This window comes from Dunckerocampus dactyliophorus, chromosome 3 (assembly GCF_027744805.1).
Source record: "Dunckerocampus dactyliophorus isolate RoL2022-P2 chromosome 3, RoL_Ddac_1.1, whole genome shotgun sequence".
Classification (NCBI taxonomy): domain Eukaryota; kingdom Metazoa; phylum Chordata; class Actinopteri; order Syngnathiformes; family Syngnathidae; genus Dunckerocampus; species Dunckerocampus dactyliophorus.
In genome coordinates, this window is record NC_072821.1 from 30095439 (window position 1) to 30114234 (window position 18796).

General features: G+C 46.9%; 1 protein-coding gene across 5 annotated transcripts in view; it reads left to right on the top strand.

The window, feature by feature from the left end:
* LOC129178829 (SH3 and multiple ankyrin repeat domains protein 2-like) overlaps positions 1 to 18796 on the top strand; it is a 324991-nt gene that overhangs the window by 250654 nt on the left and 55541 nt on the right. The window lies entirely within an intron of this gene.

Consider the following 18796-nt stretch of genomic DNA (forward strand, 5'->3'; position numbering starts at 1 on the left):
TTGTGCATTCTGTGATCACATCTCGCCTTGACTATTACTACCTATACTTTGGCCTTGAACAGTCCTCCACTCGCCGACTACAACTGATCCAAAATGCAGTGCTTGCCTGATCACAGGCTTTAAAAGGCACGAACACATCACTCCTGTACTCGCTTCTCTCCACTGGCTGCCCGTTATTTTTAAGATCTTATTATTTGTAATAAATCTCACTTTAATTATCAGAACTGCTTGTTCTGCACACTTTGGCCAGAGTCCCCCCAAAACCTGAAACCCTTGCATTTGCAGTAGCAGGCCACAAACTCTGGAACTGCTACTTGAGTCGAGAGTTTCAAAACAATGGTAAAAACACACTTGTTTGCAATGGCTTTCAACGTAAACTGAACTTTTATATTTTTAGTTTTTATTTGTTCTTTATTTATATTCCTATATGCACTTTTGATTGTATTTTTTTTTTTTTTTTAGCTATTTTATAGTTTGCCTTTATTTTAGCCCCACATGTTTGTATTTATTCTAATATTCTACTTCATTGTTTGTTACTCACGTACAGCACTTTGGGGTTGTCTGTTTTAAAATGTGCTTTATAAATACCCCTGACCATGTATATACATGTTATATGAATAAAAGGGGAAGGCAGTAACAGTAATAGACATCAATCCTTGTGCCTACTTGGTTGTTTGCTTAACAGGTAAAGGTTTATCATACAGTATGTCAGTAACCTGAGATGATAAAAGCAGAAAACTGATGGCATATTTAGACTCAACTACCAAAATTAGACATTAAATTATGCGTTCCCTCATTTAATCTCTCTTTATGTATATTTAAGACAGTAGCACACAAGTGCATGTCTTTTTTGTCGGGTTAAATTAAAAGATTACATTTTCTACAGTGGATGATTAAGGGTTTTGTCACAATAACTATTTTCTTAGATTTATTTTTCATGTGACATTTTAGAAAATGTGCAAATTCTACCCTTTAAACAGGGTTAGAAAATTGCTAACATTACATTCATAGCAATGTACCAACATTTCTGTACTGTCAGTGCTGATCCTGAGCCATCCTTGGCATATTATATTGTGTGAAAGCATAATATTTATGGCCATTAAGTCAACATGAGGTCAGTGGCTGGATGGCAGTTAGAAGTGAGATGGGTACATCAGTGTAAAACACAGGAACACTAGGTTTTATTGTATCATTACTGAAGACACTATTTAATGAGCATTCACTGTACATCACAGCCACTTAGCCAGTTTATTATTTTGTCATGATATCCGGAATATTGTGACCCCAGGTTTGTTTACACAATCACCAATAATGGAGGGCCGGGGGGAGCCAAAGTACTTGGCAAAGACATCAAGGAAATGGACAACTATTGAAGGTGGTCTCATTCTCGACTACAAGGAAATGAATGACACAACACACAAAGACTTGATGCAGCTTGCAGTCTACCACAATCGACAACAACAACTCTACACCTCCAAATTCAACAATATTACGAAACCTTTTAACACATTGTAATTTTTTATATCTATTATTTTATTAATTTAGAAGTAGCTGGAGCTTGTGCACACCTGAAAGTAAGAACTACTCAAATAAAGATTCAAGATTAAAGATTCAAGAGTTTTATTGTCATATGCCTAGTAAAACAGGCAGCTTTACTATGCAATGAAATTCTTATTCTGTTCATTCTCCCAAGAAAAGAAAGAAAACACAAGAAAAAGAATAAGAACATAAGAAACATAAATACCAATAAATTAAGCAACAACAACAGAGAAACATTAATACAGATAAATAATACAAATAAATGAATAAATAAATAAGTAAATAAATAAAAGTGCTGTGAGTGTGTGCGTGTGTTGCATGCAGCGTGTGTGAGTGCTTCGTTGAGAAGCCTGATGGCCTGTGGGTAAAAGCTGTTTGCCAGCCTTGTGGTCCTGGACTTCAAACTCCTGTAGCGTCTGCCTGACGGTAGGAGTGTGAATAGATTCAAGATTCAAGATTCAAGATTCAAGAGAGTTTTATTGTCATGTGCATGGTAAAACAGCAGTTATACCATGCAATGAAAATCTTATTCTGTTCATTCTCCCAAGAAAAGAAAGAAAAACACAAGAAAGAATAAGAACATAAGAAACATAAACACATATACATAAATACCAAGAAATTAAGCAACAACAACAGAAGAGACATTAATGCAAGTAAATAATACAAATAAATAAATAAATAAATAAAGTGCTATGAGTGTGTGTTGCGTGTGGCGTGTCTGAGTGCTTCATTGAGAAGCCTGATGGCCTGTGGGTAAAAGCTGTTTGCCAGCCTTGTGGTCCTGGACTTCAAACTCCTGTAGCGTCTGCCTGATGGTAGGAGTGTGAATAATGAGTGTTGTGGATGTGTGCTGTCCTTGATGAGGTTGTGTGTTCTGCGTAGGACTCTAGATGTATAAATGTCTTGCAGTGAGGGGAGGGCTGCCCCAACAATGTTCTGTGAGGTCTTGATCACCCGCTGGAGTGCCTTCCTATCACGTGTTGTACAGTTACCGTACCAAACAGTGATGGAGGCGGTAAGGACACTTTCGATAGTGCATCTGTAGAAGCAACTCAGGATTGTGGTGGACATGCCAAATTTCCTCAGTCTTCTCAGGAAGTACAGTCTCCTTTGGGACTTCTTCAGAATTTGTTGGGTGTTGTGAGACCAGGTGAGGTCCTCGCTGATGTGTGTGCCAAGGAACTTGAAGGTTTTCACCCTCTCCACCTCAGTCTCATCAATAAACAGGGGTCTATGTGGCTCCTTTTCCCTTGTTCTTGGGTCGATGATCATCTCTTTAGTCTTATCTGTATTGAGAAGGAGATTGTTATCACGACACCAAGCTATGAGGTCCGCCACCTCTCTTCTGTATGATGTTTCAACACCACCAGTGATCAGTCCGATGACTGTAGTGTCATCCGCAAATTTAATGATGCTGGTGTTGTTCTGGGAGGCCACGCAATCGTAGGTGAAGAGCGTGTAGAGGAGTGGACTCAGCACACACCCCTGTGGGATCCCAGTGCTCACAATTCTTGAGCTGGATGTGCGATGGTGGACTCTGACTGACTGGGGCCTGCCTGTTAGAAGGCCAAGTGTGAGGAGCTTATTTGTGAGTTTGTGGGGGCAGACTGTATTAAAAGCAGAGCTATAGTCTATAAATAGCATTCTGACATATGTGTCCTGGCCCTGTAGGTGAGAAAGGGCTGTGTGGATGGCAGTGTTGACTGCATCATCCGTGGACCGGTTCTGGCGATATGCAAACTGTAGAGGGTCCACAGTTGCCGGGATGCTCTTTTTGATGTGGGTCATGACTATTCTTTCAAAGCACTTCATTACAATAGGAGTGAGTGCTATAGGGCGATAGTCATTCAAGCAGGTCACGTTGCTCTTCTTGGGTACGAGCACTATGGTGGTGGACTTAAAGTGGGTCGGTACAGATGCTTGTGCAAGCGACAGGTTAAATATTTCAGCAAGCACATCAGCTAGCTCTGATGAGCAAACCCGAAGTGCACGTCCTGAGATGTTGTCTGGGCCTGCTGCTTTTCGTGGGTTGGTTTTGTTCAGAACCCTGCTCAAATCAGCTGATGTCACCATGAGAGGTGAGTCCTGTGTGCTCCCCAAGTCCAGCCACCCTCTCTGCTCATCAGGAGTTTGGGTGTCAAAGCGGGCATAGAACTCATTCAGCTCATCTGGAAGTGTGGTTTGGCTGGACGTGGCTACGCTACTCCGCTGTCGATAGTCTGTGATGTGCTGGAGCCCCGCCCACATGCGCCGAGGGTCTGAGGTGGAATAGTAGCCCTCCAGCTTCTGTCTGTACTGTCTTTTGGCCTCTCGTATGGACCTCCTCAGGTCATATCTGGCCTTTTTGTAGTCATCAGCGGTGCCCATGACAAATGCAGTCGAACGAGTACGTAGCTTAGCCCTTACATCACAGTTCATCCACTGTTTTTGGTTAGGGTATTTTCTGTAATACTTGGTGGTGGTAACAGTCTCTATGCATGTGCTAATGCAGCCAGTCACAGCGGAAGCATATTCATCCAAATCAACAGTACAATCTTCCCTCCCCGCTGCAGTTTTAAACACATCCCAGTTTGTGCAGCCAAAGCAGTCCTGAAGTACTTGATCAGTTTCTTCATTCCACACTTTAACTGCTATACTTACAGGGGGAGCTTGTTTAAGAAGTTGTTCAAAGATGGATTTCACAAATGTACCTGTAATTTGTCCTAACCAAATATCATGACATCACAACTATTAACAAAACATTAAAAAATAGCAGCGATTCAGAAGTACAAACCGTGGCTCCAAAGGGATAACTAGCTGACAAAAGCTGTTATCTTCAATGATGGTAAAGGGCTGGTCACCCAGCCCCATCATTTCTATGATGAAATCACAGATCTCTTTAGCCCTCGGGTCGTCTGTGGCAAACTTTTTTGCATTTTTCAAATGCCACAGCCATAGGAACAAGCCTCAGGCGTCGTAGCAATACTGGCTTTTCAGGTGGCTAATACGATTTGCTACGTTGAAGCTCGATGTTTTTTTTTTTTTGCGGAACCTTTGCTGAGCATTTGGAGCATTTGGTGAAATGTCTTTCTCTGAAACAGTGAGAAGTCCCACATGATCGACGTCATGTTTGTTTACAAGTGAGCTCAGAGGAAATTACGACAGGCCGTTTCATCACAGAAAAGGAGCGCTTGATTTGCTCGCACTAACCCACCTAAAGCACAGTACGAGTAATCTCGCCTCATTGGAGCAATTTTTATTTGGTTATCTGAGCTTTTTTTTTATGTTATCGGATTTATCAGTATGATGTCATAATTGGCCCCGTAATTGTCGGCCTGATAATTATCGTGCATTCCTCATTATCACCAATACCTTATTGCTCAATTTCTATCCATAAATTACTTATAAATTGTTTAATTCAGTTATTCGGTTACAATTTTTAATATATGTATATATTTATTTTACTATCCTCAATGTTTTTGATATACTTGTCTTATATAATGCCTCTACTTATTCTCACTTTTATATTTCTATTTATTATTAAAATATTTTTACTGTTTGATCACCTTTATTAAATTTTACTCTATTTGTATTTTGGTTTTTCACATTTTTATTTGTTCCTTCTCCTCAACACTGCACAAACTTTATATTAGGGCTGCAACCAGCGATTATTTTCTTAGTCGATTAATCTCAACTGGTTGTTTCGATTAATCCAGTAATCGGTTAGGCCCTGCTCTAGACGGACCAATTCAATATGAACTGAACACAAACAGTTAGTGGTTTGGTCTGCATCATATCATAAAAGAGGCAAATATGTCCGTCACTGTTTTCCAATGTGTGTGAATATCTTGTTTTGCCCAACACATAAAGATAATAGGTCTGTTTCCAAGGAAATTAAAAACATTTCACATTTTCACAAAACAGTTAATCAAATACCAAAATAGTTGTTTATCAATTGATTAACCAATTCATTGTTGCAGCGCTATAAATAGTGTAATTTTTTTAAAACTCCTATTTGCGTCTTGACAAATTTTGTTCAACACTTTCTCGTATTTTCACAAAGAAATTGAACAAAAATTAACAAAATATTGCAAGTGTCAACATGTAAAATATACGGACGGTATGACTGAATTAGCCAAACAGAGAAGGGGGAGGATTAAATATGCTCTGCTTCTTCCTTTTCAGGCATTTTGAATTGTGCAAAGCTAGTGGTTACACCACTAGCTGTTTCTGTACTGTGACGAAATTTAAAACCAGATTGAAACTTTTCACAGATGTCATTTGAATTAAGAACTTGGAACTTGGAACTGACTATAGACCACTTTTTCTAATATTTTTCCATAAAAATGGTAGCTTGGAAATATGGCCTGTAGTTTGAAAGGACAGAGGGGTCAAGGTTATGCTTTTTTAGTCAGTCAGGGATGCAACCGGAAGTAAGTGAGCCATTAATAAGTCAGGATAAAAGGCCTAAGAGAGTCAAAGACATCTTTTAAAAGTCTAGCAGGGAGGCTATCAAGCGGGCACCCAGAAGATCTTACACTTTGGACAGTCTTTGATTATCCAGATAATGGTACAGTATCAAAATCACTAAAAACAGCTGAGCATAGAGGAGTAACACTCGGATCTGTTGTAGTGTAAAAAGAAGTTGGTTTGGTTTGATTTGGTTTAGTTTATTTGAACATGAAGGTTACAATGGAATACATCTCATGAATCATTCTTTCGCAGTTCCACATGTCCAAAAGGAGTAGGAAGAAGCAAATCTTATTTAATCCTACCCCTCATCGTTCCACATCTAGTACAGTACATGTTGTTCACTTCCTGCATTTCATCTCATATTTTATATAATAATCAGTGTAATAATAAATACTAAATAACAGTAAAAAAAAAAAAAACAACACAGGCATGACAGAACAATCATTGTGATGATCAAGACTTGTATTTAGCAAACGTCAACTGCTTGTATTGTTTTTTGAATTTGCTCATCTCTGTGCATTGTTTGAGTTCCTTGCTATGTCCGTTCCATAATTTAATTCCACATACAGAAATGCTGTGTGTTTTTTATATAAATGTTTTAAGTTTAATTTTCCTCTAAGATCATATTCCTCCTCTCTGATTGAGAAATACTGTATGAGATTTTGGGGTATTTGTATTTATTTGTATTTGTACTTTATTTATCCCACAGCGGGGAAATTCACTTGTTACAGCAGCAAGCAAGATACGCAAGTAAAGAATACAATGTAAAGAATACATATTGACTACAACATGGTTCAGGTGGTGCAGGTGTTGTAGAGCCTGATAGCGGTCGGTATGAAGGACCTGCGGAACCTCTCCTTCTTACACCGTGGGTGTAACAGTCTGCTGCTGAAGGAGCTGCTAAGGGAAACAACAGTATCATGTAGCGGGTGAGAGGTGTTGTCCATGATGGATGTCAGCTTAGCCAACATCCTTCTCTCCCCCACTTCCTCCACGGAGTCCAGAGGACCGTCCAGGACAGAGCTCGCTCTCCTGATCAGCCTATTGATCCTGCTCCTGTCCCTGTCCGTGCTGCCCCCTCTCCAGCAGCCCACAGCATAGAAGATGGCTGAGGCCACCACAGAGTCATAGAAGGTCCGTAAAAGAGTCCTGCACACACCAAAGGACCTCAGTCTCCTCAGCAGGTGGAGGCGACTCTGGCCCTTCTTGTAGAGGGCGTGGGTATTGACGGACCAGTCCAGTTTGTTGTTAAGGTGAACACCCAGGAATTTGTAGCTGTCTACCAACTCTATGTCCGCTCCCTGGATGTTCACCGGTGTGAAGTGAGATGTTTTCCTCTGGAAGTTAATGATCATCTCCTTTGTCTTGCTGGTGTTGAGTTGCAGCTGGTTAAGCTCACTCCAGCTGACAAAGTCCCTGATGACCATCTTGTATTCCAGATCATTCCCCTCTGAAACACAACCCACAATGGCTGTGTCATCGGAGAACTTCTGGATGTGACACTGTGTGGAGTTGTGTGTGAAGTCCGAGGTGTAGAGGGTAAAGAGGAAAGGGGAGAGCACCGTACCCTGAGGGGCACCTGTGCTGCAGAGTACCATGTCAGACACACAGTGACGGAGCCTCACATACTGTGGTCTGTTGGTGAGGTAGTCTATAACCCATGCATGGGTGTTGGTCGACTCCCACACTCTCCATCTTCACTCTGAGTAGTGACGACTGGATGCTGTTAAAGGCACTGGAGAAGTCAAAAAACATGACCCTCACAGCGCTCCCGCTGTCCTCCAGGTGTAGCAGTGATCTGTGCAGCAGATAGATCACTACGTCGTCCACTCCGATCCGAGGCCGGTAAGCAAACTGCAGGGGGTCCAGCTGAGTGCCCACCAGGGGTCGCAGGTGCTGCAGGATAATCCTCTCCATGGTCTTCATCAGGTGAGAGGTCAAGACAACACGCCTGAAGTGGTTAGGCTCCTTGGGACGCGGTGTCTTTGGTATTGGGACTACACAGGAGGACTTCCACAGGGCCGGGACTTTCTCCAGGCTCAGGCTGAGATTGAACAAGTGCCTGAGAACTCCACAGAGCTGGTCAGCACAGTCCTTGAGGATTCTAGGGTTGATGCCGTCCGGTCCCGGGGCCTTCCTTGTCTTGATCTTCTTCAGCTGACTCCTCACCTGATCAAGTAACAAGTTATTATTAACTTTATGCATTATTGTAGCGGTTTGAAAGAGTACTAAATCTGCAAATTTTAAGCGAATGCTTACAGTTTGGTCAATGAAAAACATGAAAAATGTGTTACGTAATGAAGAAGATAGGTCAATAGTGGTAGCTTCAGAAGGATTGACAATTCTGTTCAAAACGTTAAATAAGACCTGAGGTCTATGACTGTTATTAGATCTGTATATATATTTTTTTCAAATTTATAAACAAACACCATACACCATATACACCTTACAATATTAGCTTTTTTTTTTTTTTTTTTTTTTTTTTTTTTTTTTTTTTTTCCCCCCTGTCCTGTCCAGCCTTTAAAGCAGATAGAATTGTATACCTAAATGCCGTCAAGTGCTCAACAGATTTACTCTGCCAGAGAGAAGTGTGATATACACTTCCCCTGTCATACAAAATTTATTCGACCTTGATGCTTGTTATAAAGCAAATTTGGAGCGCCCGGACCGGAGCAGGAGGGGACAGAGAAGAAGAGAAAAGGAAACGGGGGGGGGGGGGGGGGGGGGGGGGGGGGGGGGGGGGGGGGGGGGGGGGGGGCGAGAGGGGACAAAAACAAAAAAAAAGAGAGACAAGAGACAAGGACAACAGCAGCAACAACAACAATTGTGACAGAACAACAGAAACATACCGAACGACATCAGCAAATAAATGTCCGTGACAACTATAAAGACGAACAAGGATAAAGGACAAATCAATATCAACAACCACAATGACAAAGCTGTCAATGACAATCAGACATAATAGCAGTCATGAAATGATGACCTATGACAGTGATCACAATGACAATACTGCATTGAAACAGTCGCACACAATAGCAGTCATGAAATGATGAATTATGATAGTGATCACCATGATAATACCGCATTGAAACAGTCACACATAACTGTAGTAATGAAATGATTATCCATGATAGTGAATAGAATCAAAGTTACTGTAATGCACATCATTGTAAAAAAAAAAAAAATACATATACACACATATATACATACATACACATACATAAATACATATATACATATATATATATATATATATATATATATATATACACATATATACCGCACATACACACATATATATATATAGTCATACTGCTGAAATCACCGTCGCTGTAATAAAACCAACAACATAATAACACCCTGGATAACTCAGTGAGTAATGTGGGGAAGTACGTATGTACTGTGAGTGTGCATATGTACAGGTATCTCTGTATGTAAGGAAGACTTCATATATATATAAAGGTGCAGGAATGTGTGGGCGTGTGATTGTCACTGAGAGTGCATGAAAGGAAAGGGGCCGCCTTCCACCTCCCAGAGAGCCCCGCCCCAAATAGCAAGGCCGGGCCCCGGCCGCCAGAAGGCCACCAGGCCCATAGGGGCAGGCAGCACAAAGAACAGTGCCCCAAGAGCCAGCCCAGAGAGCCCCCCCCCCCCGGGAAGACCAGTAAGGGGCCGAAGAGAGGTAATCCCAGCCAAGGACAGGGCGCCAGCGGGCCGGAGGACTGCCAACCCCCGAGACCAGCGAGAGATCACACCCCACAAAGGCAGACGGGTACCGGGGGCCACAAACCGGCAGGCCCAGAGACGCCTCCACAGCCGGAAAGAAGCCCGCCCGCGCCGGAAGCGCCAATTCTCCCCCACCGCCACCCCCACCCCCAGGGAGCGGAGCCCGGCCCGCCCCGGGCCAACCCCCGCCCGACCCCCGACACAGGGCCGCCCCGCCAAGGGATGCAGGAGGCACACCCTCCACCCACCCGGCGGAGGCACGGGCGGCAGAGATGTATCGCCCAGCACCTGACCCCACGGAGCAAACCCCTGTATGCCCCCCCCCAAATAAATAACTAAAATAAATAAATAAATAAAAATACACACACGCACGCACATACACACTCCTACGCACCCACACACACGCACATAAACGCTCCTACGCACAAACACACCCCTATGCGCACGCTCATACACACTCTTACTTACTCAAGCGCGCACACACACACACACACACACACACACAGTGGTCGACTGCCCGACACCCGGAAGCCCCACCCTATCCCCCGTTGGTAACCCAAGGAGCAGCGGAGCCGGGGACCCCGGGGTCCCAGACATACGATTCAGAACCCAGGGGCGGAGAGCGCAGACCGCCGGGGAGCAGGAAGACACCCGGCCACACCCCCCCAGCGGTAGGACGCCGCCAGCGAGGCAGACAGGGGAGTCAGCGAGGAGGAGAGCGGGAAACCGAGCAGGCAGGCGGGAAAACGGGCGAGCAGCCAGGCGAACCACCACACAGCGCCAACCGAGACCCGCGGGCCAGCAAACCCCGAAGAGAGAGCGGGAGCACCACACCCCAAGCCGCAGGGAGGCCAAGCACCAGCGCCGAGAAGGCGAGACCAGCAGCCGACCAGCCGACGGCCCCCACATACCACCAGAAGCCAGACCAGCCACATGCCACCAGAGCCGACAGCGCACCACCCGCGCACCGGAGCCCCACCCCCGACAAGCCCACAGACAGACCGGGGGAGGCGAGGACACAGACAGCGGCCCGGCAGCGCACAAAGCGCAACGGCGACAGACGCCCAAGCGCCCGGCAGAGCACGACCCCCCCCAGCGAGCCCGGCCCCAGGGCACCCGCCCCCCCACCCCCACCCCGCCACCCAGGCCCACAGTACCCGCAAGCATGACCAAGCCCCAACCCACCAGCTGGCCCGGCGCCCCAGCAGCCGCCACAGCGCAGCAACCACCGGCCGCCGCGACAGCACACGGGCCACCCGAAGCACCAGCACCGCCCCCCGGAGACCGCCGAACCCGCCCCAAGAGCGCAGAGGCGCCCGCGGCACGTGTCAGTCCAGGGGGGGCACCGCAAGCCGCCCCCCCCGGCGCAAGCCCCGGCATCAACAGGCCCCAGAGGGCCACCCCAGGGAAGGGCAGGCGAACCAGACAAGGGCACCCCACAGGCCAGGCCGCCCCGGGCGAGCCACCGCGACGGCCAGGCCCCCGGCCACACCGCCGACCCTGGCGGGCAGACGCCGAGGTGCACGAGGCACCCCAATCCAGCCCGCCCCACCCGTGTATGTGATAAGGTGTGATAGTGTCTATGATGCAATTAAAAAAAATAAATAAATAAATAAAATAAAATAAAAGAGGATGGTGTATCTGTGTGCATGTATATGGAGTGTATGTGGATGATAGCTAATGATGCAATTAAAATCGGGGGACAGCTGCCGCTCGGAGGGCCCCTCACCTGGCCAGCCCCCCCAAACCCTAAGTGTCTACTCTGCGATTAAAATTGGGGGGCAACAGGTCAGTGGCACAGCAGGAGCAAAGGAGCCCCGCAAGGCAGCTCCCCTCCCCAATCACGCCCGACCGTAGGCCACCCCCCAATGTCCTATATATATGTGAGGTGGTGCAGTGGCACAGGAAGGACGGGGGCCCCACACCCCAACGCCGCCCAAACCGAGCAGGGGGGGGACCAAGGACACATGACCGACCGGCCGCCCACCACAGCCCAGGCTCGGGCGTGCCGCAGGACACACCACAGGCCCTACCCGGCCCGCCAGGATGCCCAGTCCGGCCCACCCAACCCCCCAGAGGCGATACCCCCAGTGCCCCCCAACACCGGAGCCCCACCGGAGGTAGCGCTCACAGCGCCACCCCCAAACCGCCAAACACCACGGACAAGCCACACGCCCCCAAGGCAGATCCGACCGCCACCAGGACAGCGGGAGCCGCGCCCACGCGCCCCCCGCATACCACCACGGCCGGCAAGGGAGCAACACCACGACGACCACAAGAGCACCGGACCCCACATAGAGCGGAGCACGGCCGCACCCACGAAGCACGCAGGCCAGAGGCGCCAGGGAGGGACAGAGAAGCAAGCACCGCACGACCGGGCCCGCGAGAGGAGCGGCCCCCGCCCGGCGCCCAAGCAGATGCCCCCGCCCGCCCCGCCCACCGCCACGCCACAGACCGGCCACCGCCCCACCCCCCGCCCATCCACCAACACGCCAAGGGGGAAACCCCGGAGGGAGGGAGACAACCGCCGGCCCGGAAGCAAGGACCAGCCCGACACCAGCAGGCAGCAGGGACCGCCCGCCAGCCCCCCGCCAGCCCGACCCCCAAGCCCCCGGCCAAAGCCACCCCCCGACCGCCCCACCCCGGAGCAAGCATCCTCCCGCCGATCCCGGGAAGCACCACGCAGATGGACACCACGCCGCCCGCCCCACCGCGCAACCCGCCCACGGCCCCCACACGCCCCACCCACCGAGCCACAGCGGCCCCGTCCCTGAGGGGAGAAAGCAAGGGATCCCCCCCACCCCAGCACCACGCACCCCCCACCCCGAGCCCAAACCGCACATCCGCGACCCCCACCTCCGCGCCCCCCGTCACCCGGGGGACAGCCACAGGCGCCGGAGGATAACAGGCAGCTCCCACCTATCACACATACACCACACACATAAATCAGCGAAATAAAATAAAATAAAATAATTTTTAAAAAAAATAAAATAAAAATAAATAAATAAAAAGGGGCAACCCAAACCACCCTCCCACCCAGGGGAGATGGCTCCGCGGGGGCAGCCGGGCTCAGGCACCCGCGCCCCCACCAGGGGGAGAGGCCGGCCCCCACACCCCACACCGGACGGCCCCACGCGGCAGCCGAGCAGGAGGGCCCAGGGCAGTCCCCGCCCCACCCCCAGAGGCAGAGGAGGCGAGGGAGAGCCAGCGCCACCAGCCGCACACGGGCCCCCCCAGCAGCAGTAGGCGCCCGGCACCAGCAGGATGCAGCACCCCATCCACCCACCACCCCGGAGGCCAACCAACGCCGCCCCCTGGGCGACCCCCCCGACCCCGCCCCCCGCCCCATCACCCAACCCGGACCCCTCCCCACCCCCACCCACCAGCCCCCCCAGGCAGGCAGCCCAGCAAAGAAGACCCGGGACACCAAGCCCGCCACCGCCCGCCCCCGAGGTACCAGGCCCACCCAGCGACCAGGACCACACCCCACGCCAGATGAACGAGACCCCCAGGGGCAGAGACAGATGCCCTCACCCCCCTGAGAGTCAGGTCAGGGAATTAATTATTGGTGCCCATATAGACTGAAATTCTGACATTTGTTCTTTAGATTCAGCAGACATTCTCTCCATAGCTATATGATCTAACAAAAGATTTTTGTAAAGAGCTATGTTCAGTTTCTTCCTTGATTTCCAATTGATGAGAATGGTTTTCTTGGCGATGCTTAATGCAGTGATGAGAAGCTGTGTTTGATTTGTTTCTACATCAATTGTGGAGAGATCGCCCAGCAGGCATAGTAAAGGAGAGGTAGGAATGGAGAACCCAAGTGCCAAAGATAGGTACTCACACACTCCGTGCCAAAAATTTTTAATGGGAGCACAGGTCCACATGGAGTGTAAGTAGTCATCTATTCTATGGTCTGAGCAGTGTGTACAGATGTTAGAGTCAGTTAAGCCCATTCTAAACATTCTATGTCCTGTGTAGTGTACTCTATGAAGGATTTTAAACTGAATCAGCTGTAGGTTGGGATTATTGATTAACCGGGAAGCATTAAGACATATTTGCTTCCAAAATTCAGGGTCACAGCTTGTAGATAAATCTGAGCTCCATTTGGAGATTGGTACTCCAATTGTGTTGTCATTTTTTGAAAGTAGAATATATAATTTAGATAATGTTTTAGGGGCAGATATTTTTAAAAATTGGTCAATAGTGGTATTGCTTTCCCATGATATGGTCATGATATGCTTACAATATTAGCTTACAATATTAGCATTACATGGAAACACATACTGTGACATGCACGTGTATTAATTAGTAAGTGCATTACCTTGTTGCTGAGTGTTATGTGTTGTTGTCAAACACAGCACACTGAAAGGTTTGCACACATTTTATGAAAGCAGTCATGAACGTCTCAGTTGTCTCGTGGCCTGAATTATGTTATCGCTTGCCAGCTGCTTTCCTGCTTGCTTTGTAGTTTTTGTACTCCAGATGACCCTCTCAGCCATCACAGCCTGGATTAGCAGTGTGTCGTAGTACCTCTTAGTATGTCTTTATTGTCAGATCCTAATTGATTCATGAGATTGGGTATCAGTGACTGTGATAGGAAGTGTTGCTTTTTATGACAAGCATTAAGCAAGTGGATTGGCTAATCAGAGGGATTCCCAGCTGGCCCCATTCAGCTAGATGGGCAGGGTGACGCTTAATGTTGTGGAACTTCATGATCATCTTATGGATGATGATGACTTTTGAACAGTCAAGCGGTCCTTTCTGCATCACATGACAATTTTTAGCGAGCGTTTTTATATTTGTATGTCATTGATTAGATTCAATGTTCAACTCAAGTTCAAGTTCAGCTCAAGTTTTAGATTTTGAACGTTATTTTTAACACTGTGATTTCTGTAATGTTTTACTTTAAAATGTCAGCAAAAAAAATGTAACTAAATAAATTTAACTGTGTTAAGAAATGTCTGAGAGCCAGATGCAGTCATCAAGAGTCACATCTGGCTCCCAATCCATAGGTTCCCTACCCCTGAGTTAGTGGTTTGCTCCTCAACATACCAGAAAACAGGCAAGAATGTTGATTACTGTTTTCCAAAATAAAAGCTGATTTGTGTGTGAATATCTTGTTTTGCCTAAAACACTTAAAGATAATAGGTCTGCTTTCATGGCTGACTAAAAAATATTTACATTTGAGAGACTAAAATCAAATGGGATTCACATTTTTGAAACAAACAACAATCGAATACCAAAATAGTTGTCAATTAGTTGTTTCAGCTGTAGTGTAAACATACCCTAAATTGTCTGGGTGAACACGAGTGTCTGTCTCCAAGTCTGATTGAGAGGTGATTAGTCCTGTGTGTACTCCACTCCTCAGATGGGATAGGCTCCAGCTTCCCTTTGACAGAAAACCTAAATAGTGGCCTAGAAAATGATGGATGGATGGATGGATGGATGGATGGATGGATGGATAAAATTGTGATCTCTACTCATCTTGGCTCTACATTTAGTAAGGCTCAGCATTTTGATACCATTCTATTTTCTTCCGCTTATTTGGGTCCTGGCCGCGGGGTCAGCAGTCTCAGTAGGGAAGTCCAGACTTCCCGGTCCCCTGCAACCTCTTCCAGTTCCACTGGGAGAACCCAAAGGCGTTCCCAGGCCAGCTGTGAGACATAATCCCTCCAGCGTGTCCTAGGTCTGCCCCGAGGCCTTTTTCTGGCTGGGCATGCCCGGAACACCTCACAGGGAGGCATCCAGGCTAGATGCCCGAGCCACCTCAACTGGCTCTTCTCGATGTGAAGGAGACTCTACTCTGAGCTCCGAGTTCCTCACCCTATTTTTTAGGGTGAGTCCAGCCACCCAACGGAGGAAACTCATTTCAGCTACTTGTATCGGTGATCTCGTTCTTTCGGTCACAAAGCCAAGCTCATGACCATAGGTAAGGGTGGGAACATAGATTGACCAGTAAATTAAGAGCTATGCCTTCCAGCTCAGCTCACCACGACAGTCCGGTACAGCGACCGCATTACTGCAGACCCTGCTCGATCCGCCTGTCGACGTCACGCTCCCACCTTCCCTCACTCGTGAACAAGACCCTGACTTACTTGCACTCCTCCACCTGGGGCAAAACTTCACTTCCAACCCGGAAGGTGCAGTCCACTTTTTTCTGACTGAGAACCATGGCCTTAGATTTGGAGGTGCTGAGTCTCATTCCAGAAACTTCACACTCAGCTGCAAACCGCCCCAGTAAACACTGAAGGTCACAGCCTGACGAGGCCATCAGGACCACATAGTCTGCGAATAACAGGGAAGAGAACCTACGGCCCCCAAACTGGACCCTGTCGAGGCCTTGACTACGCCTAGAAATTCTGTCCATGAACATTATGAACAGAATACTGCTGGCAATGTGAACCAGGCTCCTGCTCCAGTTGCACAGGGGCCGAATGGCACGTAGTAGCGTGCCACCAATCCCGTACTCCCGGAGCACCCCCCACAGGACACTGCGAGGGACACGATCGCATGCCAGGTCTACAAAACAGATGTAGACAAGTTGGGCAAACCATGCACCTTCCAGTACCCTTGCAAGGGTGTAGAGCTGGTCCAGTATTCCGCGACCGGGACAAAAACCAAATTGCACCTCCTGTAGCCGAGGTTCGACTCGGTCGTACCGTTCCCTCAGGCACCCTGGAATAGACTTTCCCAGGGAGGCTGAGGAGTGGGATCCCTCAATATTTGAAACACACCCTATAGTCACCCTTCTTGAAAAGGGTTACCACCGCACCGGTCTGCCAATCCAGATGTACTGTTCCCTACTTCCACACAATTTTGAAGAGAATGATAATATTCAAAGGCAATGTGTCAGCCAAGACGGTCCCTCAATATCCAGAGGCTTAAGTACTTAGGGAGAAACTCGTTCACCCCCGGAGCTTTGCCACTGGGGAGTGTTTTGACTACCCCAGATACCTCAGCCACAGCGATGGAACTGCCCCCGTTTGTGTCCTTAGAGTCTGCTTCCTCTATGGAAGGTATGTCAGTGGGATTGTGAATATTCATATATATTCCATAATATTGTATAAAAGTCTCAATCCCACTGACATTTTTATACCATATTATGGAAATTTTTAAAACCATCATTATTACATAATCGGGTGAAGGAACAGAGTACATTACGTAATGGTAACCCTATTCATGCTAATGTGTGTGTGTGTGTGTGTGTGTGTGTTAGATGAGGTCACTGTGAAACAGCTGTTGTAGTGTTTCTATCTAATTAACAAAATGTCTGCCATTGTGACGTGTAATACCAGCACTGTATGGGAGATTAAAGCCCACATGAGATTACACCGTATTTCCCTGAACACAACAATCTCCTCGCCTTTGCAGCAATCATACCATCGCCCTCTTGTTTCTTTGATCCATTCGATTGTGTTGCTGCTGTCCCATCCCCTCATTTAGCCCCACCTACTTATATTGTTGTCTGAAAGAGGAACCATAATGCGGAGTGGACTTGAGAATAAAGCATGTGTGAGGAGCAGTCCACCAAGCCTGATAGTTTATAGTAAATGTCAAACTGTAAAAAAAATGTATAAATACTACGCCACATTATGTATTGGGATCAAATACTTTTTTCCCTCAAAGGAAAATGTAATAACTTTTATTTAATGTTTTTTTTCTGGATTTGTTTTTACATTCTGTCTCCTACAGTTACAATAAACCTGCCATAAAAATTATGGACTGTTCATATGGTAAATTTACAAAATCATCTGCGGATCGAATACAGCAATCCCTCATTTATGGCGGTTAATTGGTTCCTGTGATAAGTTAATTTCCGCGAAGTAGGATTCCTTATTTATAAATGGAATATTTTTGTAGATATAATCAAAGAAAATAAGCATAAATAAGACATAAATAAAACTCATGCCGGTGTGTGTTGCAGGAAAAGTGATGTCTTGGGTTCAGAGTTGAATTTTAGCTGTATTACAGCTTAATATTATGATTATTATTATTCTCATTATTATTATTAGGATTATGCAGTGTCTGCAGTGAAGCGTGTGCATCAGTCTGTTGTGGGGAAGAGGGAGCTGAACCAAAAGGCAAAGCTCTCAATTTACTGGTAGACCTATGTTCCCATCCTCACCTATGGTCATGAGCTTTGGGTAGTGACCGAAAGGACAAGATCATGGATACAAGCGGCCGAAATGAGTTCTTGCCACAGAGTGCCTGAGCTCTCTCTTAGTAATAAGGTGAAAAGCACTGTCATCCGGAAGAAACTCAGAGTAGAAACGCTTGAGAGGAGCCAGATGAGGTGGCTCGGGCATCTGGTCACCTCCCTGAGGAGGTGTTCAGGGCACTTCCGATTGGTAGGAGGCCTCGGGGAAGACCCAGGACACGTTGGAGAGACTGTCTCTCACCTGGCTTGGGAAGGCCTGGGGATCCGCCGGGATGAGCTGGACGAAGCAGCTGGTGAGAGGGAAGTCTGAGCTTGTGGGCTGCTGCCCTCGCAACCTGACCTCGGATAAAAAGAAGATGGATGGATTGATTATTATGATTGTTATGTTATTATTATTGTGCCTCTTATGAGATAATTCAAACCTGCAATTAAAGCCTGTTTCACAACGAAACACCATAATTTATGAATTAATATATTTTTGAAAAACCATGATAGGGTGAAATTCTAACTGCAATGTGGCAAGGGATGACCGTACTTACTTTTCCCACTGTATATGAAACTGAGATAGGAACTGCTTTTCTGTGGAGACCCGGTGGGAGTATAATGTGTAGGGTTTAGAATGGATATAGCATGTTACTCAACTTGGTAGCAAGATGAAGGAAGCACCAACACTCTTTCACCTACTTGAATACTTTGAAGTAGAGATGCACAGTATATATTTTTTAAACCGATAACTTTCTGCTTCTCAAGACTGATATGGAACCAATAACCGATAACTTTTTTGATATCTGCATTTTTTATCTAGATTTAAATGTAGTTTGGCACACCTGGAGGTAAGAAGGACTGGAACAAATTTGGATTTGACCAACTGTACCTGTTAAGTGTAATGACTACTACCACATCACTACTATCTGGAGA